The 24,078-nt window shown below is 37.6% G+C and overlaps 1 long non-coding RNA gene and 1 pseudogene across 3 annotated transcripts in view; one reads left to right on the top strand and one right to left on the bottom strand.

Annotated features, from left to right (window-relative positions):
* LOC309846291 (spermatogenesis-associated protein 31D1-like) overlaps nucleotides 1-24,078 on the bottom strand; it is a 911,407-nt pseudogene that overhangs the window by 653,655 nt on the left and 233,674 nt on the right. The window lies entirely within an intron of this gene.
* Nucleotides 3,210-24,078, top strand: part of LOC309846407 — a 38,967-nt gene continuing 18,098 nt past the window's right edge. Inside the window, exons 1-3 of one of the 2 annotated variants that reach the window (XR_014301922.1) lie at nucleotides 3,210-3,267; nucleotides 3,696-3,797; nucleotides 4,741-4,815. This is a non-coding gene — a long non-coding RNA (uncharacterized lncRNA). The remainder of the gene's footprint in view (nucleotides 3,268-3,695; nucleotides 3,798-4,740; nucleotides 4,816-24,078) is intronic. The other variant, XR_014301921.1, reaches the window with a different exon arrangement.

The raw sequence follows: 24,078 nt of genomic DNA, 5'->3' as shown, positions 1-24,078 counted from the left end.
GGGGAGTTCAGGACCATTGGTTAAGGTTATGGGAAACTTGGTCATCCTGTGTGTAATCCCATGTGGACAACAAAATCTGTTGGGGAAGCAATTATGAGGGTTAATTTTCTTTTAATGTTGTTTTATTCTGGAGACTGGATTCTGGTGGCAGGCAAACAGAGTCAGCAGTTCAGCCCAGGCAGTGGACATCATGGTTCAGTGAAACCCTAAATCCCTTCAATCGCTTTAAGAACAATGTTTCTTTCAGAAGTGCCAGAGGCACAGTGTGTAGAAATCAACATTCAGGTCATCTTAGCTGTAGGAATAGCTCTGCCTATAGCTGAAGGTGAATTATTTCTTTTCTCAAAGCTCAGGCCTAGTCTAGGAAAAGAAAAATTCTTTTACAAATTGGACTACAAAGACATGCTACTGATGAAGATAAGTCATCTGTAAGTTTTGGGGGTCCCTTAATTCTTATGAATGGGAAAAGAAAAATATCTTAAATACAGTGCAGTTTAGGGAGCATTTATTGATTAGCAACTTTTTTCCCAGGCACTGGGGGTATGATGCTTTTTAATGGAGAAGTCAAACTAGTGAATATGCAATTGAACAGAGGGCAGCAAGTTTAGTGGAAGAGCAGTTCAGAAATTTCCGTGGTAGCACAGAGGAGACACATCTACCCCAGCCTGTGTCAATGAGTGGGAGCTAAGGATTAGGAAGTCTTCCCAGAAGATGTAGTATCAGAGCTGAATCATGAATGACATTTTTTTTTTTAATGTTAAAGGGATAGAATTGGGGGAAGGTGGGGTCATTAGTAGAAGGTGTGTACGGAGTACTACAGAGTATTCGGTTCTGGTGCAACATAAATAACCACTTGTTAAGTATCTGGAAATTTAGGAAGAAATAATGTTAGCAAGGGTCCACTGAATGTCACATGATCATGTCTTTCCTCCTAGTTCAATATCCCAAGGGAAAAGAACTGAAGTAAAATACAAACGTATTCATGCGTGCAACCATTTTTCAGATATAAGGAAAGTGAGTACTCTGAAAACAATAAAGATACCATTTGAAGGAGGCTTAGCTGTGGTAAAAATTAACCAAGAAACTGGAGCTCCAATCTTGTCAGAGCCAAGAACAAAGAAAAAAATTTTGCTTCTGATCTACTCTTGAAAACCAGGATTTTTTTTTCCCCCTGATAGCTTCTCAGATAGCCTAGGAACAAGTACTTCCTGGCTTATTAATTACTTGTTTTGATGGTCATGGTGCAGAAACAAGTGGAATCAGCAGAAAGAACAGCTGTTCTCTCAATTCAAAGGGGACAAGCTTTGCTTTTTTGATGATGGAGTTTCTGTAGCAGACAACTAACGATATTCATGCTCAGCCTCATTTATAGCTTGCCGGCCTCATCTCTGATGTGGTCTTGGACTGAAATTTTCTCCCCGTCCCTCCAAAAGGCATTCTCTATCAATAAAACTCATCCTGTTTCTTAAAGGATTTGGGCATTTTAGTCCTTTCATTAGCAAACTCTTTAAAGTATGGGTCCCAGCACATCTATAAAGAGCCCTAGACTTTTCCAAGGCTATTTTTGAATTTTGAACAAATGTAACAATTTCTACAGCATGAATGTCTCATTGTTTTCTTAAAACCTTAGGATTAGAAAAACAAAATCACTTTAATTTTGCTGTTTTAGTCAGAGACTGATTTTCATAGTGCCCAGAAAAGAACATTTCCCAAAACAACAGATTTTTACAAAGCCATGGATAGTTTTGTATTCTTTCTCAGCACAGCATGAGGAGAATTGGAAAACTCTTATCAGAACTGATAAAGGGTACAGAGCATGTTCTTTGTTTCTTGGCAAAAGAAGTTTCTTCTGTCCAAATGCTAAATTTGAAAGAGATATAAATCTACCTCCAAAGGAGTATAAATCATATTTGGATTCAAGTGAGAATCTACTTTCCTGGTTATGCTGGTTGGAGTAACACTTTCCCCACAGTGGAAGGCACATGAATTCCTCTAAGTGAGTTGAATATGCTATGCCTTTTTATTCAAAGAGACACAATCCACAAATTTTACAGAAGCAAGAGGTTGTCTTTGAGGCTGCTTGGGAAAGAATATCTTGTGGTGAATATCAAGCCACCTGAACAAACATGAGTCCAGTATTGGTCTCCCCAAGAGAGCTTTCTCAGGATGGAAGGTGGAGAAGCCACCATTTTCATCTCTAGAAAAGTGGAGAGAAGTTTACTTTAAGAACACTGGGACTCCATCTGAACCTAACTTGTGCCCTGTCTAAATCTTGGGATGGAAAGAGGTGGTAGGCACATACATGAGATCTGCTAGGAGTGATAGATACTTATTTCAGGAGGGATAACAATGCCAGATTTAGAAATGAGTCCGTAGACTGTCTATTTCTCACCGTCCCCATTTTCCCTCCACCATTCCCAGTTTGGATGCCAGAGAGGAGAAGGGGAATAGGGAAGGTATAATGGACTGTTATGGTGAGGAGAAGAATATAGACTACTGTTGATGTGAGTATCTGCAAAAAGGCAGACAAAGGAGAAGCAGGCATTAAATAAGACCTTTATAATTGGGAAACTTCTTTGGTTAATGTACTTCCCCACCTAAAATTATTGTGGCGTTTAGCTATAGGCATTCAAATGGAACAATCCTGTAACTCCCCAGGGAACAATGCTCTTGGTTTGGGGTTGGAGTTGTTAATGGAAACAGATTATAGGAGACTGTCCTTGTAATCAGCTGGGGGTCGGGGGGGGGGGGAGCCTATGCCTCCTTCCCCTGCCTCACCAAGGTATCTAACTATTAATCCCAAAAACTATAAGTGTCTAGCTAATTTGGAAAAAAGGTCTTTGTAAGTGTGATTAAGTGAAGGATCTTGAAATGAGATATCCTGGATTATCTGTGTGGGTCCTACATACTATCACAAGTGTCCTTATAGGGTCAGAGGTAAAGGGAGATCTTACAGACAGAAAAGGAGAAAGCAGTGTGACTACAGAGGCAGAGGTGGGAGTAATGTAGTCACAAGCCAACAAATTCCAGCAGTCACCAGAGTTGGAAGAAAAAAGGAGTGGATTCTTCCCTTAGGGCCTCTCCCCTTATGGTCTTACTAACATCTTCTTGATTTTGGCCCAGTGATACTGATTTTAGACTTGGGGCCTCTAGAACTGTAAGAGAATATGTTCCTGGCATTGTAGGCCACCAAGTTTGTGCTCAAATTTTTTTTTTTTTTTTAAAGCAAACATAGGAAATGAAGACAGTCTTGGAATCGGGCCACAGGTAAATTACTGGGAACTCAATGCCTCAACATGGAAATGTGTAGTAAACAAGGAAAAAGTCAAATTGTTCAAGAGTTGGTCACACTGGTCCACTGCAACCCAGGATCAGGTGGTGACAGGCAGGTAGAGAGGCCCAGAGCAGAGCAAGAAGAGAAAGAATGAGGTGCAGCTGAGGGGTAGGACACGTTCATGAGTACAATGGGTTATGGCAGCTTTTGTGAGTACTTGGCCTGTCCTGGGAAGATTGGAAGGTTGGCTCTAAAGTCACTTGTCATCATCTCCAGACATTGAATTTATAGGGCCACGTGGAATACAAAATAATGCCCTCTCTCCTGGATTGCCACCAGAAGGCTCAGTGCAGCAACAGTGCAAGAGGGAATTTGCTAGGCCTGAAGTACTCATACTTCTTTTATCCTTGATTATCCAAAGCTTATCCTCACTATCTGCCTCCATACACACTTCCAGAGAAGAGTGAAGGGAGCAACTTTGGTTCCTGAGGACAACTTGGACCGAAACAACTTCATCCATAAAGTGAGCCCATGACTGTAGTTGCTTATGTCTTTTTCTCTCCTACTTTCATTTATTTCTTTTCTCCTCTCTTCATTTGACTTGTCAGCACAACAGAGGAGTTGATACTGAATTATTAAAATGTATTATACACTCTGAGTTGTTTTAAAGGAAAGCACAAGTATTAATATTTATTATCTACCCATTGATTACCTATGTATCTTTGTATGATGAAGTTCCAATAAAAATGAAATCCTTTAGACAGACTAAATTGAGAATTATTATAAGTTTGGAAAGGTCTCAGGAACAGAGGTAGAGGGAGTTTCAGGAACAAAAACCCTTCAAATGCATTTTTTTTAAAGATTTTATTGATTTATTTGACAGATAAGAGGTCACAAGTAGACAGAGAGGCAGGCAGAGAGAGAGGAAGAAGCCCATTCCCCACTGAGCAGAGAGCCTGACGCCGGGCTTGATCCTAGGACCCTGGGATCATGGCCTGAGCTGAAGGCAGAGGCTTTAACCCACTGAGCCACCCACCCAGGCGCCCCTAAAACCCCTCAAATGAATGAGGTTTATCACCTCCCATATTGTGAGGAATAATCTAAAGTCTCCATTTCAGCTTTTCCATGTTGGTTTATTTGTTCACTCACTTTTTTGTTCTTTCACTCATTCATTGATTTAAGCACCTACCAAGTGCAGGTGGTGTGCCAAGCATGGGGATTACAAAGCCCAAGAAGCCTCAGAGGCTGTGACTTGGTGGCTTGCCCAGTGTTCTCTTTTTAATTGGAATTTGCGTGCTTTCTCCATTTTACACAGACTTCATCTCTCCCTACTGTGTTAGGGATGGCTGTATAGATGGCTTTATATATTTACATTATCTGCCTGATCCCTGAAGACAATAGAGTTTTAGACACCTCGCTTAAATTCTGTTTGTGAAGAACAGTCTCTGGGACTGCTCTCATTTCAGACTTGAATTCTTGAATCATTATCAACCCCCCATAGCAACTGGAGACATGGAGCTTGGGAACCAAGACTAGAATGAGTAAGTTGATGGAAAATAACCGTACACTGACTGAATGAGGGTATGGGAGCAGAATTGAATGTCCTGGTTGGAGACTGGATCCTGCTTACAAAAACTCAGAGTACTGGAAAGTCTGATTCTGGGTCCTGAGAGAAAAACACTATTCCTTGGGAAGAACTGAGGGTTACACTTACTCTTTTAGGAACATAAGAACTCCAGGGACAAACACACACACACACACACACACACACACACACACACCAAAAACCAAAACTAAAACCAAAAACCCCAACAACAATAAACAAAAAAACCCCCAACTAACCCAAATTCCAGATGACTGGCAATGGCATCATCACCTGGTAACTATAGGAACAATAAAGAGCCAGTTCCTAAGGATTATTCATGACCTGAGGCAAGTTGGCAAAGACTTGGAAGTGTCAGATGACAAACCCCAGGATATTCTGGGTGTGAGGAAAGATGATTGACAGGTATGAGAATTCAGGTTTGAACCAGCACCTGTTCTGTTCTAATCAATGTCTAGAATGGTATCTGTCCAGCACATAGTGGGTATTCAATAAATGTTTGTCGAATTGTCATTTTGTACACTTGGGGTGGGCAAGCTGGAGGTGGATTAAGGTAGGGCTATGGTTTGGTGCTCATGGAATTCTCCAATTTTTTTCTCCCTCCCAGCTGGGCTCCCTCCCTCTCTCCCTTCTTTCTACAGAAGTTTATTTTTAAAAAGGTAGAAGGGCCAAAGGGAGTAATTTAGTCTGTTGTCTGAGAACTTATGGGTACGAGTTCTGGGACAAACACAAGCATGTGGTTGACCTTCAGTTTCTCTATGTGTCATGAAGGGTAAGAGGGATTTCCTTGACAAGTCTGCCATGAATTACGAGTTTTACAGAAAAGATGGGAGCTGGGGGTAGGCGAAATGGGTAAAGTGAGTCAAAAGATACGAACTTCCAGTTATATAATAATAAGTCCTGGGGATATAATGTATGGCATTGTGACTGTAGTTAATAATACCATTTAGCATATTTGAAATTTGCTAAGAGTGTAGATCTTGAAAGTTCTCATTACAAGAAAAAAAACAATTTGTAACTATGTGTGATGATGGATGTTAACTAGACTTATTGCAATGATCTTTTCACAGTATATACTTATATGGAATCACTATGTTGTACTCTTGAAACTGTTATATCTCAGTTGTATCTCATTGAAATAGACAAAAAGTAAAAATAGAAACCAGTCCTTCAGGAATGTGCAGCATACTTAAAAAAATACATGTCTTAGCTATAGTATTAAACTTCTATGAGTATTAGAGGTTTGTACTTGAGAAGTGGTGTTTTTGATATCTAATTTTCTAACAACCAGCCAACTAAACAGTGAAGAAAGCAGCTTTGTGTGTTATCCAGATTCAGTGTAATTCAGTGTTATTTATTGAATGAATGGTGGAGACCAGTGCAAAACTGGGTCCAAAACTACCTTGATGTAGTCCAGTTCTAAACAGTATTCTTCTAACTATAGCATGCAGTTAGGTGCACCAACAGAAAAATGAACTATGTAAAAAATAAATAAATAAAAGGATCTCTCCAGGGAAAACTGATTAACGGTGTCTCAAGAGGCCATTAAAAAGTAGCATTATCTTGGAAAATATGTTGGGATGTGGTTGTTAGCTTGTTGCATCTGTTTCTGAGATTAATGTTGAACAAATCCATAAGACTGCTCTCTAAATCCAGAATGGAAAAAAAAAAAAAGTAAAAGTTATGTGCATTTTAAAAGGACCAAAAAAAAGTATTCTCTCAATTGGAAACCTAATTGAAAGCAAATAAGGTTTTACAACTGTGGGGCCATCAAGAAATACCCACCATTTAATAATAACAATGGCAATAATAATAATAACAAAACCCACTTATATGGAGGGATTGCTCTAAGCCAACTGCTATATTAATCTTTTTGCCCACATTCATCATAGCGTTTAAGCCTTAATAGATACCTTGAAAGATTGGAGTAGTTGTTCAACTACAATAAATGTGGAAAATGCAACTCAAAGTGATTAACTAATTTGTTTAATGCTACAAAACTAGTAAAATATAACCAGATCATTAATGCAGGTCACTTTTCTTCCATATATGGTTCTTACCTTCATCACTTTTTCTCCTGATCTCATATTCATAGGCAGGGGAAAAGAAGGTGAGCATCTTTTTATTTGTGTTCCCCAATTTATATAGGATTATCTAATCTAAGTCTCAAGGCATCCTGCACAACAGACAGCATAGTGGAAGTAGATAGTATTTCCACTTAGAGAAGGAAGCTGTGACTCAGAGAGGCACTTTAATTTCCCTAGAGTCACAACAGGTCCGGGATAGCAACTCATGTCATCTTGACTCCAAAGTCACCCCCATTCCATTATACTAATGGATTTTCTATTTATTGAGCATATTTTCTCTACTAGGCACAATACTAGATACATTTTGGGAAAGTATCCCTGTTTCTCACAAATGCTCCATAGCGAAGATATTTTGAGGCCCATTTTGTTGATGAGGAAGTTTAAGTAAGTGGCTTATCAACAAAAGTTAGCAAACCCATATCTGACACAATTCTTGAAGACTCCCATATAGCCATATTTAGTGATTATTTATATGACATGATTTTAAAGGAACTGAGGAGTCCCTTATACAATTTTCTCCTCCCCATATGCTTGATTCAAGGATCATAATTCCACCACTAGACACTTATTTATTTGGACTGAGCAGTTTCTCCCTAGGGTCAGAAAAGGTTACTATGAAGATAAAGATTCTGATGGAGAACCCAGAGAAAGGGATCTTTTTGAAATACGGGGTCTACTTTCAAAGGATTAGTCCGAGTGGGGAGCCCCAAAGGGAAATCAGAAACCAGAGGCCAGCAGAAGGCATGGCATTGTTGTGGGAAAGTGTGAAACATCTGACTCTGCCAGTGGGGTATATTGGAAGGCATATTGGTGAGCATAGTCAGTCTCAAACATAAGAATCACCTGGAGGCCTTCTAAAGAAACAGATTGCTGTGCTGAATGCAATTATAATTCAGTAGGTCTAGCTTGGGGTCTGAGAGTTTGCTTCTCTAACAAATTCCCAAGTGATGCTGAAGTTGCACCAGCAACTTCTATAGCCTGGTACTGAGAATCATGTAGCAAAATGTGTCTGGAAGGGGAGAAATGCCTGGTATTACAGTGTTTGGTCATCTGCTAAGTATTATCTACAAGGGGCAGTGAGGGAAAGGGCATAGAGAGGAGAAGGAGAAGTCAATGGGAATAGACTTTGTTCATTAGCACCAAATAGTTTATACTCTCTCTCTAGTCTGTGAACAGCATACTAAAAAATATGTAAGGAAAACACAGTTAACGCCTTTTATGACCATATATTCAAGCAATGCAAACACAGACTCTGAAGCAACATACATATGCCTCGATAGACCTAAAACAGTCATTTATTAATTGAAAAAAAATCCAAGTTTCTTCCTTTTGTAGATGGTTTACAGGGTTGACTAAAAAGTCAGAAAATGGATCCCAATGGTAATGCATTTGCATAAAACAGATTACTTTTCTCTTCAGTGATGTCACTTACATTTAGTAGACTTTGATTTGGTCCTCAATTTCAGACACTTTGCTTGACCATGTGAATTTAAGGTACAAATAGGGGGCTCAGAATTCTTGGTTGTTTATTTCCATCGATGCTAGAGAATCGTGTGCTTAATCACTGATGGTGTGTGATGAATTTTCAGTGAATGCCTCTGGGTGGACTGTTCTGACTTGCAGCTCAGAGAAAAGCTGCAATAGCAAGCAAAGGAGAAGGTTGCAAATCCCTTAATGAAATTTTTAATAAAAGCAGCTTTGAATGCATGCCCTTTTCCAATCATTGCATCCAACCATTTTTGAGAGTCAACATAACTGATCAAGAGAGTGAGTATTAAGGATGCAAAAAGATAGCACAATTAGAGAGGCACCTTAGGAAAATGTGAAGGCCGGAGAGTAGATTTGAACCTGAATCAGGAAATTTTCATGGTGGCCTCTTCTCATGGCGATTTTTAGGATGCCTATTTTTTAGTTCCTTAACCTTAAAGAGTAAGTATATGGCAGAACTTTGTACTCACCAGCACACCACTCTATTCCTAGAATTTTCATAGTGAGAGGAAGAAAACTTCATCCAGGAATGTTCCAGGGCCAGCTTTTTGCCAGGAGAGCAAAGGGAACTGGGAATCAATGAAAAGCAAGCTGTGTGTAGGTACTTCCTGAAAGCCAAGTAAATGGTCAATCTCGTGTCCTTCATGGGCTGTCTTTACTGCCCACTCCACTAAAAGCCTCTTTTCCATGGCAGTGAGGTCAGCAGATGAACTTCATTATTGCTAGTGAGATGTCACAGACTGTCCCAGTCAAAAGGGATGATCAGGAGATGGCAGGGGTCTACTGTGATACTTAGACCCCTAATGTGTTCCTACCTTTCACAGTGAAAAAGGCAGTGTCATCTGAAGTAAGGGTTAACGGTCACTTCTTTTTTCTTATTTAACAGTAAGTTTTATTTTGAAGGCTTCTGAGACCCAAGACACAGGAATGTATTGACCTGAAAGGTCCTCCGTTTGTATTCCCTAACAAACGTAATTAAAGAAAAAAGCAGTTGTGGTAAGCCCACCAAATGAGAAAGTCAATGAGGGCAGGCACAATTATCTTCTCAACAATTATTTGCAGACATCTAATAAATTCCCCTTTGAAGCAGCAATCAAGTCAATTCTTCCTTTTGGCAAGATGTTTAACTGCTGCATAGAAATAGCTGTAATCAGACCAAGATTAGAACAGAGGGAGGTTTACTTTATGTATTTCCTCCTGTAGTTTTTGAACAGGTGTATGTGGTACTAGGCAAGGAGGTTTCCTGACAGTTCCCTGTATCTGCCCCCTGACAGGAGTCCTCATTCATTGACATATTTATTATATGTGTAGTGGAAAGTTTCCCCTTGCCCCATTTTTGAATCTTTTGTGTTTTATCAAAAACAGAATGGAATACTCTCTATGTTTACACTGAAAGTGTGTGTTGGGGGGGGGTCTCTTAAAAAAAAAAAACCACTGAGGTGTAATTCATTGCTGGCTGTGTTATGGGGGAGGGAAAAGAAAAGGGGATGAGAAGAAAAGATTTTTTTTTCCAAAAAAGGATTTCGTGGCTTTTGGCACTGCTAATAATTTGCGTGGAAAAATAATGTTTTTTTGTGTGTGTTTAATCCTGTGCCAGGGCAGCTGCTGGTATAGTAACGTTGTGCAACAAATTAGAGGGCAGTTAAAGTGACATTTTCCACCATCACGAACAAAGTAAGGCCAGTTAGCAGGGGGACAGCTTGTTCTAGTTGCTAATGTGCTTAAAAACTTGCTGCACATAACACAGAAACAGCCTTTGTGTGAGGATGCCATGGCTCCGGTTTCTGAGGTCCTAGTTCTAACTCCAAATCAAATGAAAGCAGCTGAATTAGAAAAATGACAAGTTATGCACTGACATCATCTACCCTGGCTACAAAGTTAAGTTTTTTCATCATTGCTATTGATATGAAAGTTAATTCCCATCAATATTAAAATATTTAATGGATGACAGCTGTCTGAAATATGAAGCCCGCAGCCCCTGTTTACCAAAGGAGAGCTCTCAATAACTGTGTGGCAGCTCTAACGTACTTCAAAATTATTTAAAGATGTATTACCTTTGCTGGCAAGGAAGCAGATGTTAAAAAGATTCAGTGCCTCCTTAAAAGTTAATCTCAATCTCAAGAGTTTTAATCAATGTAGCTTTTTATTTCACTGGCTTGGAATTAAATGGGATTCCTTGGTTGAAATGCATTGGAAAAGAGCATGCTGTAGTCCAAATACCTTTCAATGCCTAGAATTTAAAACTTTTATTTGTAACTCAGATAGGCTGTAGAGAATTAAACTAGGTGGGAGAGAAATAGGAGAAGGAAGATTTTCAGTTGGTGTTGTTGCCTACTTAAACATGGGCTGGGCACAGCTCTAATGATGAGAGGTTTTCAACACTGTGTGAGCAAGAAATGAGGATTCAGCTCCTAAATTCATGTTCATCAGGCTGAATATTAAGTTCCTCTTAAAGGCCAAGTACACCGCTAACACCCTTACTAATAGGATTTCAAATGTTCTAGTGGTAGCTAGTCTAGAAAATACTAATGAAGGACATTAAGGTCTACAGAAGGCCTTGAAGAAATCTCAAGAGATCTGAATTTCTTGGGAGCCTATATACACTTGCATAAAAATGGAGGGTTTTGGCAAAAATGAATTAAATAGCAGAATTTAATTCTAAGGCTTAGGAAACCTTTCTTTAATTCACATTATAACCTTGGCACCGGGGTCAGAAAACTCTGTACTTTTTGTCTACATAACGTCAAATGTGGGCTTCTCTGGATTCATTTTCTTTTTGAAAAAATGTAGATTGGCCAAATATTTAGTATTTATAAACATTTATCTATCTCTAGGTTGAACTGAAATAAGCTAGAAATTAGGAATTGGAGTAGAAAAAGTGTGGGTAGGACCTCTTAACACACAGGAAAAATGAGAAGCTGTTTCTTTGGTGAAGAGCTACTGTGTGTGGTTGTACAGGTTGTACACTGTACAACTCAGGGGTGTACTCTTCAGTTAGTTTTCTGTGTGAATGTTATCAGAGACTTCTGAAGTATATGTGTGTAAAATTTGTATGGCCATGTATGTTCATACCTGAATTGGTGTGATTTTAAGGTGCATGGACAGTCTCATCTGTCCAGATCTTCCCCTTTGTTGATCTGATTAGCATGGTTAGCTTGTCCAAGTAACTTTTATACAGGATAAGATTTAAAGAGTTTATATTAGGGATAGTATCAGTGAAGAATCATACTTTAGTTACTTTAACACAATAACTTCCCCATACATTTTTGGTAAAGGAGACATTGTCTCTATTAGAAATCAGAGTGCTAAAAGAAAGGGATATAGGAAAGATAAATTTTAGTTGTGAAATAGCAAACTATTGGAAGCTTATGGCTCTTTTGCTTGGAAAGAAACCTAATATGTATCCTAGACACCAAAGAAACAGGGAGCATTGAGGACTTTGGTTGAAATGATACAGAAAAGAGGAAGAAAAACTTGGCATATTTCAGAGCTGTTCATAGGGCTATCCTAATTGAAGGAACAAGTATTCTTTTAAAATTTCCAATTATTTCTGCGTCCAGATTAGTAGGAAAAGGCCTGCAGAAATATTTTTAAATAATTTCTTACTCACTTCTATAAAGGCTAATTGGTTTTCCCAAGATTCAGCATTTCATCAAATACTTATAGGGCACCTCTTATTGGGGAGATGTGTTGGAACATGCAATGGCACGGGTCATAGTTCCTGGCCTCAGCTTGCTGACATTTAAGTTAAGAGACATAAAATAAGCTAAGCATGTTAACATCAGCATGGGTAGTTCTAAGGATTTAAAAAAGGTAGAGATCTCAAATGATTGGGGAGAGGATCAAGAAAAGCTTTCTGGTGATGTCATTGAAGTAGATGTGTCTCAATGGACAACACAACTAGTTACTGGGGCTAGAACTGGGACTAGAACTAGAACAGGCTCTAAAACCCTGAGAACTGTAAGAATTTAGGTGGCTCCAAAATTTTTCCAATATCTTATAATTAAACTTGATAAGAATTTTAATTGATTTGCTCATGCTTTTTTTTTTTTAAAGATTTTATTTATTTGACAGGTAGAGATCACAAATAGGCAGATAGAGAGAGAGGTAGAAGCAGGCTCCCTACTGAGCAGACAGCCCGAAGCATGAATCGATCCAGGACCCTGGGATCATGACCTGAGCCGAAAGCAGAGGTTTTAACCTACTGAGCCACCCAGGTGCCCCAATTTGTTCATGTTTTTATGCTAGCTATTCTTTTTACCTTTGGGAGAAAAGTAGGTTAAAATATGTTTATAATTACAAGGGTTAAGGGTAATATTTCTGTAACATAACCTGAATTGTCCATTTCCTCTCAGGAAAATATAGTTATCCCTTTTTCAGTCACACTCATGTTGAATCTTTAGCCACATAAACTCCATCAACAACAAGGGATCTTTACTCTCTTTGGATTTATTTTGTTTTGTTCAGTCCTGTTGAGACTCTTTAAGATACTGTGTTGAGCATAACTCGGAATTACCCTATTGAGGGGTAAGGGATTTGGGGTCACTGTTTTCCAACTCCTATCTCTCATAGGTTACTCCAGGAAGTAACTTCCTGGGATTTCCTGAGCCTGTAGGACATGCTCCAATGGCTAGAAAATGCCTCAGGCAGAGAGATGTGAGAAGCCATTGACTTATTTTTTTTATAGTAAATTTATTTATTTTCAGCATAACAGTATTCATTATTTTTTTCACCACACCCAGGGCTCCATGCAATCTGTGCCCTCAATAATACCCACCACTGGTACCCCAGCCTCCCACCCCCCCACCACTTCAAACCCCTCAGATTGTTTTTCAGAGTCCATAGTCTCTCATGGTTCACCTCCCCTTCCAATTTCCCCCAACTCCCTTCTCCTCTCTAACTCCCCATGTCCTCCATGCTATTTGTTATGCTCCACAAATAAGTGAAACCATAAGATAATTGACTCTCTCTGCTTGACTTATTTCACTCAGCATAATCTCTTCCAGTCCCGTCCATGTTGCTACAAAAGTTGGGTATTCGTCGTCCTTTCTGATGGAGGCATAATACTCCATAGTGTATATGGACCACATCTTCCTTATCCATTTGTCCTTTGAAGGGCATCTCGGTTCTTTCCACAGTTTGGCGACCGTGGCCATTGCTGCTATAAACATTGGGGTACAGATGGCCCTTCTTTTCACTACATCTGTATCTTTGGGGTAAATACCCAGGAGTGCAATGGCAGGGTCATAGGGAAGCTCTATTTTTAATTTCTTGAGAAATCTCCACACTGTTCTCCAAAGAGGCTGCACCAACCTGCATTCCCACCAACCGTGTAAGAGGGTTCCCCTTTCTTCACATCCCCTCCAACACATGTTGTTTCCTGTCTTGTTAATTTTGGCCATTCTAACTGGTGTAAAGTGATATCTCAATGTAGTTTTAATTTGAATCTCCCTGAGGGCTAGTGATGTGAACATTTTTTCCTGTGTCTGATAGCCATTTGTATGTCTTGATTGGAGAAGTGTCCATATCTTCTGCCCATTTTTTTGATATGATTGCCTGTTTTGTGTGTGTTGAGTTTGAGGAGTTCATTATAGATCCTGGATATCAAACTTTTGTCTGTACTGTCATTTACAAATATCTTCTCCCATTCCGTGAGTTGTCTCTCTGTTTTTTTGACTGTTTCCTTTGCTGTGCAGAAGCTTTTGATTTTGATGAAGGTCCTCTCAATTGATGCAGAAAAATCATTTGACAAAATCCAGCATACATTCCTGATTAAAATGCTTCAAAGTATAGGGATAGAGGGAACATTCCTGAACTTCATCAAATCTATCTATGAAAGACCCACAGCAAATATCATCCTCAATGGGAAAAAGCTTGCAGCCTTCCCGTTGAGATCAGGAACAAGACAAGGATGCCCACTTTCACCACTCTTGTTCAACATAGTATTAGAAGTCCTAGCAATAGCAATCAGACAACAGAGAGAAATAAAAGGTATCCAAATTGGTAATGAAGAAGTCAAACTCTCTCTCTTTGCAGATGACATGATTCTTTATATGGAAAACCCAAAAGAGTCCACCCCCAAACTACTAGAACTCATACAGCAATTCAGCAATGTGGCAGGATACAAAGTCAATGTGCAGAAATCAGTGGCTTTCTTATACACTAACAATGAAAATACAGAAAGGGAAATTAGAGAATCGATTCCATTTACTATATCACCAAGAATCATAAGATACCTGGGAATAAACCTAACCAAAGAGGTAAAGGATCTGTACTTGAGGAACTATAGAACACTCATGAAAGAAATTGAAGAAGACACAAAAAGATGGAAGACCATTCCATGCTCTTGGATCGAAAGAATAAACATTGTTAAAATGTCTATACTGCCTAGAGCAATCTATACTTTTAATGCCATTCCGATCAAAATTCCACTGGTATTCTTCAAAGAGCTGGAGCAAATAATCCAGAAACTTGTATGGAATCAGGAGAAACCCCAAATCGCTAAGGAAATATTGAAAAACAAAAATAAAACTGGGAGCATCACGTTACCTGATTTCAAGCTTTATTACAAAGCTGTGGTCACCAAGACAGCATGGTACTGGCATAAAAACAGAAACAGAGACCAGTGGAACAGAGTAGAGAACCCAGATATGGACCCTCAATTCTATGGTCAATTAATCTTCGACAAAACAGGAAAAAATATACAGTGGAAAAAAGACAGTCTCTTCAATAAATGGTGCTGGGAAAACTGGACAGCTATATGCAGAAGAATAAAACTCGACTATTCTCTTACACTGTACAGAAAGATAAACTCAAAATGGATAAAAGACCTCAACGTGAGACAGGAATCCATCAGAATCCTAGAGAACATAGGCAATAATCTCTTCGATATTAGCCACAGCAACTTCTTTCAAGATCTGTCTCCAAAGGCAAAGGAAACAAAAGCGAAAATAAACTTTTGGGACTTCATCAAAATCAGAAGCCTATGACTTATAAGGGAAGTATCTACAAGTGATCTCAACAGGGCTGATGGAATATGGACAGAGTACCAACAGAGTCGAGTATGGTGTAATTCTTATAAAAAAGCAAAAGAAAGGAAGGAAGGAAGGAAGGAAGGAAGGAAGGAAGGAAGGAAGGAAGGAAAGGAAGGAAGGAAGGAAGGAAGGAAGGAAGGAAGGAAGGAAGGAAGGAAAGAAAGGAAGAAAGGAAGAAAGAAAGAAAGAAAGAATGGATTTTGTGTTAATGTGGAGTTGAATAGAGTAAAATAAGTTTCTTAATATTTGGCTTCTCAGTAATTTTAATATTCATTATGAACATTCTAAAAAGGAATATATTATGCAGGTTGTATCAAGTTTACTTGAACATAGGACACATTTTTTTTTAACTTTTTATTTTTTATAAACATATATTTTTATCCCCAGGGGTACAGGTCTGTGAATCACCAGGTTTACACACTTCTCAGCACTCACCAAAGCACATACCCTCCCCAATGTCCATAATCCCACCCCCTTCTCCCAAACCCCCTCCCCCCAGCAACCCTCAGTTTGTTTTGTGAGATTAAGAGTCACTTATGGTTCGTCTTCCTCCCAATCCCATCTTGTTTCATTTATTCTGTTTTGACAAGCATCTTGCAAAGCTAGTGCATGGATTCTGTTTTGTAATTATTTCATTTTTGCATTTACTTAGTGAGTCTGTATTTAAGTCACACTCCTTGACCCTGGATGGGAAGAGGGAATTGTAGAGGTAAACCTGACTTGAATCTTGCCTTTAGGTTGCTTATGATTCATTAGGAAGGATAAGGTATGTGTGACAACAGTCATAATATAAATATATAAGGGAATAAGGGGATATGGGAGATTAAAGGAAAGAAAGATTATTTCTAGTTGAAACACAAGGAAGATTTTTTGAGTGAAGTGGCATTGACCTGGACCTTGAATTTAGATTGGGCTTAGGGCATTTTAAGAGAGAGGATGGTAGCAAATTATTCTGGACTAAGGAAGCAAAATAAGCAAAGACATGGAGGATAGAGTGAATAGAGAGCAGTGTCCTTCTGTTATATATACTCTTAAAGTCTACAAAAGGTAGGTTAGGCATGAACAAAACATTATCTAAAACTTCTTTCAGTAATAAATTATGTGTGTATGCAATTATGTTTCTGAAGGACCTTTCCATGTTGACATACAACCTTATATTTTTCTTTGGTGAATCTAAAAATTGTTCAAATGTCAGGAAACTGGTATTCTCTAGGCAGCCCCCATGGGATCTCATCACTCTCGTTACATCTGGATCTATTATAGCTGTTTCTCAATCTTACCTATTCCAGAAGCTACTGCACTCTGGAATCTGTCCATTTAGCTCTAAAACTCAAAAACATTGCTTCTACTCCTTTAACCTAAACAAGTGCTTTCAAATGCTTAGGTGGCTACTTGTAATGAAAGGCCAGGATGATTAATTCAGTTCTCATGTCAGCCAGAGTGCAGATGATTGATTGCAGTGAAGCTCTGCTTCTGATAAAACAATTCAAAACACATGTAATTGTATTGTTAAAAAGATACCAAAAGCTTCAAGAAAAAAATTTAATAAAACCACTTTTCATTTTTAAAATGTTGTCTGCTAACCCTTATTCGGATGTATAAATATTTTTATTACCATAAAGTCATTCCAGTTTTATATTCTTATTTATTAATGTACCTTATTTTTTGTTTCTCCATATTCTTTTTAATTTTTATCTAAGCATCTCATCTGTTTTTAAAGAATAATTTGATTGTTTTTACAAAAATTTTGAGTGCTTATTATAAAAATGTCCATCAACATTCAAAACTACAAAAGTTAAAAAAAAAAAACCCTCAAAATTCCGCATCCCAAAATAACTGTCAGTAGCATTTATTATACATCTTTTCAGTCATACTGGCATTGTGTTTCAGCAAGAAAGGCAGATAGAGTGAAACTGAGGTAATTGCTGAACTTCAGATAAATCTCTTAAATGCAAATAGGGAGCTTCCTAAAGTGTCCCTTTAAAGTTTATCATCAAATCAGTATGGATAGACCATAAAAGACTGGAGTCTTTTTTATTTTTTTTCTTTCCTTTTTAGCTATTTGTTCCAATGTTTACTTTGATGAAAAAATTAAACTTCCCATTTCCCCACCTATTTTTGTCTGTGTAGTATTATATTATTATTTTAATATGGAGTTAAATTTATATTCTATTCTGTAACTATAATTTTTATAGCCCTGAATTCTTTTTTTTTAATTCACCTCTTGGTTAATTGGATACGTTTTATATCCCTGAGCTCTTTCATGCTTTATAAAAGCTTTGTCAAGTAGAACTCTTCTTGATGATGGAAATGTTCTGTATCTGTGCTGTTCAATACAGTAACTACTGGCCATATGTGGCTGTTGAACAATTGAAATGTGGCTAGTATGACTAAGGAACTGAATGTTGTTTTATTTAATCTCAGTTAATTTAAATTTTAATAGCTGCATATGGCTAGTAGCTGCCATATTAGATAACAGCTATTTGTCTTTAATGCTTGAGCATATTTTTATGTATTCTATATCTTTAAATAAAAGACACAGAATCTTAGAACATATTTTCCTTTAGAATTTTGTCGACATTAAGTATTCCAGTGAAAAATTCTAAGGCTATTCTGAGCTTTTTGTCCCTGTTTGCCAATATTTTACATTATGAGATTCTGGGCATAGGGAGGAGGCTTTCCAGAGCTGTTACGGAGGATTTATGATATTTTGAACTATTTTCCATATTTACTAACCAATACTAATAATAAGATTGCATGTCCATGTGTGTATGTCAACATGGAAAGGTTATTATATCTTTATGGTAGTAGGTTATTATCCTAGTTTCACAAAAGAGAAATTTAGAGAGCTTAAATAATTTTTCTAATGTTACACAGACAGTAAAATGTCAGAAATAGGGTTTGCATCCAAGTCTATTAATGCTTTTCCTACCACTCTAGTGATTTAACTTTTTTTAGCAGCAACAATTCTTTACTAAAAATGAAATCTTGTGTAGAATTCTAAAATGAAAACTATGTAAAATTGCTTTTAATTCTATAAATATATTTTAAGTTTCAAATTTAAAACATTTACTATTAAAAAGCCAATCTGTAAGAATAATGAGACTGTTTTAGTCAACACCAAAATTTGAAATCTGAGTTCATGACTAAAAGTTATAGTCTTATATTACTCAGCATCCAACTTATTTCTGTCTGGTTTGGTTTACCCTATCATGGAATTCATTACTCATGCATACACATAGTTTTAATAGTCACCCTTTTTTTAATGGCATACATTCAGCTCAGGACATTCCTCAGTTAAACTGATGCAAAAATTAAAAGAGGAGCAATAGAAAAAGTGTTTTTCAGGTTGGGTCATAAGCATATCTAATAAGTGCTTGAATTTCTTAACTTCAATAGGAAGGTCATCCCTAACTTAGAGTAAACATCAAAGCTATCTATAGTATGCTATGTGGCACTGATTCAGTTAGGTTCAATTATAAATGAAACGAGTGACTACTGAGCTATGTCAAGGGCTTGTGCCAAATAGATGTCTAAATCTTTCGTAGCACGTGACTCAGCAGAACATCCTGTGATATAGCAGGTATTTGCCTGGGTGCTTTTACATGAGGGATTTAAAAAAAATAGGTATAGACCTTTAATTTTTCTAATAAGTGATACATTTATAAAAGTTCAGAAAATTCATAAAGCTAGTAAGGGAGGCTTTCTTCTGATATGTTAAAAAATAATAAATTGTTTAACCCAGCAGGATAAGTTAAATTTTTGTGATCTTCAGTGTCATATAACCTGATAATTGCATATTAAATTCTGTATCTTGTTTTTCGTTTTTCTTTCTTTCTTTTTCCTTTTTGTATCTTGTTTTTCTAAACACAGTTTAAATTATTGAAATGTTTGAAAATCTGTTTGAATCAAATAACTCATAAAACACTATTGAACACTTCTTGACACACCTTGTGGCCTCACTCTCAAGCCTCCAAAGCCTTCATAGTTGTAATTATTTATTTGTTTATTTTTCCATAATTTATTGTTTATGCTCCACACCCAGTGCTCCATGCAATACGTGCCCTCCATAATACCTACCACCAGGCTCACCCAAACCCACACCCCCACCCCTCCAAAACCCTCAGTTTGTTTCTCAGAGGCCAGTCTCTCATGGTTGGTTTTCCCTCCAATTTCCCCCAACTCGTTATCTTTTCCATCTCCCAATGTCCTCCATGTTATTCCTCATGCTCCACAAGTAAATGAAACCACATGATACTTGACTCTCTCTGCTTATCTCACTCAGCATAATCTCTTCTAGTCCCGTCCATGTTGATACAAAAGTTGGGTATTCATCCTTTCTGATGGAGGCATAATACTCCATTGTATATATGGACCATGAATCTTCTTTATCCATTCATTCGTTGAAGGGTATCTTGGTTCTTTCCACAGTTTTGTGACTGTGGCCATTGCTGTTATGAACACTGGGGTACATATGGCCCTTCTCTGCACTACATTTATATCTTTGGGGAAATTAAAAATAGAGAGCTACCCTATTTATTATTGTGGAACATCTATCAAAAAACAGGGGCACCTGGGTGGCTCAGTGGGTTAAAGCCTCTGCCTTCAGCTCAGGTCATGATCCCAGGTCCTGGGATAGAGCCCCACATCCACTCTCTGCTTGGCCAGGAGCCTGTTTCCTCCTCTCTCTCTGCCTGCCTCTCTGCCTACTTGTGATCTCTCTCTGTCAAATGAATAAATAAAATATTAAAAAAAAACATTGCCCCAATTTTTCATGATTTTACTGCTAAATTCATTATTCATGTTCTTTCTTTTTTGACCACAGTAAAAAAGGTAACTCACTTGGACTTGGTTATTTTGACTTCGCAGAGTTGGAGAGAATCACTTTTCCTGGTTTCACATCTTGCAGAACTTGGAGCAAGATGTTTTTGTGTGTGGGTATGTGTGGGTGTGTGTAGGTGTGTGAGTATGTAGGTTAGTCATTAAAAAAAACTAGTATATATATATATATATATATTGGGGACTAGTGGATGGGAAAGTGGTTTAGGCTGATGATATTGCATGTGAAAAAAATTCTGTATGAGATCCTTACGTGGTCAGCTCTTGCTGTGAGGGCCACCCAAACTTTTATCACTAGCATGAAGCAATTTCTGGCAGCTCTGGAAAGGAATCTCAAAAGTGGACATTCCTCTCCTTTGGCGTTCTCTTTGGTTTGTAATTCCATGTTTCTGTAGTTCTTTATCTTGTTCGTACTCTGTGACCATTTTATTTTTTTTAAATCTCCTTTACTAAAGTAGGATGGGCCCATGCAGTCAAAGGGAACAGGAGCCAGATGTGTGTAGACTCTAAATTTTGAAGTGTGCAGAAGTCACATTGTACACTCTGACTTCATGTGTGCATGGAAGCAGGCTTGTTCTTCTAAGTGGAGAAATAGCTCAAGTATTGGTTCAGATTATGAAGTCCTTTTTCCAAATACAGAGGGTGGGCATCCAAAGAGGGTTAATATCACTTAATGCTATCTGCCTTTTCTAATCAGAGATTGGGATAGATGTATTCATTGAATGACTGAAGGCAGGGACATTGGACGACTTGTAGTCTACCACCCTCACCTGACAGGTGGGAAAACTGAAACCCAGGGAGGTGCAATGGATTCTCTAAGGTCATAGGCCAGGTGAGTACCACCCCAAATCTCACTTGTTAAATACTTACTATTTAACCAGACCTTGTCCTTGACTCTGCAAAGTAGACGTAGTCCCTGTCTCCAAGAAGCTGATTATATAGTGTGAGAGCAGGCACTTGAAGAGAAATTTCAGGACAGAGTTCTAAGGGTGGAATAGATTTTCCTAAGGTGATTTCATCACTTTATTTAATCTCCTAAGGACCTACTTCTACAACTGCTTCTGCATCTATAATCACTAGCCAGCATTTGTGTGCATTATCACTTTACTCAGTAACTCCCTTAAAGTAAGTATTATTATTTGCCCTGTTTTATGGATAAGTAAGGCTAAGGAAGGTAAGCTGCTTGTCTGCAAGTGATGTAAAACATCCTAAAATAAAAACATGTGACTGCTTCAAATACCCCCCCCCACAAATACTATCAGAAGAATGAGAAAACCTGCCACAGACTGGGAGAATATATTGATAAAGATAAGTGATAAAATACATTTGATAAAGGACTGTTGTCCAAAATATACAAAGAACTCTTTATTTTTTTATAATTTTTAAAGTTTTTATTTTAATTCCAGTTAGTTAACATACAGTGTTATTAGTTATTATTAGTTATATTATTTTCAGATGTACAATATAATAATTCAAGACTTCCATACAATACCTTGTAATCATGACAAATGCACTTCTTAATCGGCATCACCTCTTTAACACATCCCTCTCTTGTAATCATTAGTATGTTCTCTATAAATCAGAGTCTGTTTCTTGATTTCTCTCTCTCTTTCTGCCTTTGCCTGCTTGTTCTGTTTCTGAAATTTCACATATGAGTGAAATCATATGGTATTTGTCTTTCTCTGACTCATTTCACCTAACATTTTATTCTCTAGCTCATCCATATCATTGCAAATAGCAAGATTTCATGATTTTTATGGCTGAATAATATTCCATGTCTCTCTCTCTCTCTCTCTCTCTCACACACACTCTCACACACACACACACACACACACACAAACTTATATAATCACGTCTTCTTTTTTCATTCATCTATTGATGGACACTTGGGCTGCTTCCATATCTTGGCTATTGTGAATAATGCTGTTATAAACATAGGGGTGCATGTATCCTTGAATTGGTGTTTTTGTATTCTTTGGGTAAATACCCAGTAGAGTGATTGCTGGATCATAGGGTAGCTCTATTTTTAGCTTTTTGAGGATCCTCCATACTGTTTTCCACACTGACTGCACCAGTTTGCATACCCACCAACAATGAAAGAGGTTTCCTCTTTCTCCACATCCTTGCCAACATCTGTTGTTTCGTATGTTGTTGATTTTAGCCATTCTTGACAGGTGTGAGGTGATATTGTACTGTAGTTTTGGTTTGCATTTCCCTAAAGATAAGTGATGATGAGCATCTTTCCATCTGTATGCCTTCTTTGGAGAAATGTCTGTTCATGTCTTCTGCCCATTTTTTAATTGGATTATTTGTCTTTTAGGTTTAGTTATTTAGGTTTAGGTTTAGTTATTTATACATACTGGATACTAACCTTTTATCAGATATGTCATTTGTAAGTATCTTCTCCTATTCTTTAGGTTGCCTTTTAGTTTTGTTGTTTCCTTCACTATAAGCTTTTATTTTGAAGTGGTCCAGATAGTTTATTTTATTTTTGCTTTTGTTTTCCTTGCCTCAGGGAACCTATGTAGAAAAAGTTGCTGTGGCCAATTTCAGAGAAGTTACTCCCTGTGCTCTTATTCTTCTATGACTTTTACAGTTTCCAGTCTCACATCTGGGTCTTTCATCCATTTTGAATCTATTTTTGTGCATGGTGTAAGAAAGTGGTCCAGTTTCATCACTCTTTTTCATGTTGCTGCCCAGTGTTCCCAGCACCATTTTTTGGAGACTGTCTTTTTCCCATTGGATATTCTTTCCTATTTTGTCAAAGATTGCTTGACCATATGTTTGTGGATTTATTTCTGGATTTTCTATTCTGTTCTATTGATTTGTGTCTATTTTTGTGCCAGTACCATACTGTTTTGATTACTACAGCTTTGTAATATGATTTGAAGTCTAAAATTGTGATGTCTCTAGCTTTGCTCTAGTTCTGTGAAAAATGCTGTTGGTATTTTTATAGAGGAATGCTTTAAATCTTTACATTGCTTTGAGTAATGGAGACATTTTAACCGTATTTTTTCTTCCAGTCCATGAGCATGGAATGTCTTTCTGTTTCTTTGTGTGATCTTCAATTTCTTTCATCAGTGTTTTACAGTTTTTAGGACATGGATGTTTCACTTTTTTGGTTAGATTTATTCCTAGGTATCTTATTATTGTGGGAGCAATAGTAAATGGGACTGTTTTCTTAATTTATCTTTCTGTTGCTTCATTAGTGTACAGAAAAACAATTGATTTCTTCACATTGATATTGTATCTTGTGACTTTACTGAATTCATGTATCAGTTTTAGCAGTTTTTTGGTATAGTCTTTTGGGTTTCCTATATATGGTATCATGTCATCTGCAGATAGTGAAAGTTTTACTTTTTTCTTACTGATTTGGATTCATTTTATTTCTTTTTATTGTTTGATTGCTGTTGCTAGGATTTCCAGTACTATGTTAAATAAAAATGGTGAGAGTGGACATCTTTATCTCGTTTGTGACCTTAGGGAAAAGTTCTCAGTTTTTCCTCATTAAGGATGATGTTAACTATTGGTTTTTCATATATAACTTCTATTATGTTGAGGTATGTCCCCTCTAAACCCACTTTGTTTATGTATTTGTGGTCTTTCCAGATTTTTTTTCTTGTGGTTGACTTCTAGTTTCATAGTGTTGGTCCGAAAAGATACATGGCATGACTTTAATATTCTTGAATTTGTTAAGGCTGGTTTTGTGGCCTAAAATGTAATCCATTCTGGAGAATGTCCCATGTGCACTTG

Source organism: Mustela nivalis, assembly GCF_964662115.1.
Source record: "Mustela nivalis genome assembly, chromosome: 13".
NCBI lineage: Eukaryota > Metazoa > Chordata > Mammalia > Carnivora > Mustelidae > Mustela > Mustela nivalis.
Note: the sequence above shows the minus strand (reverse complement) of the source record. Positions and strands in the feature narration are given on the sequence as shown.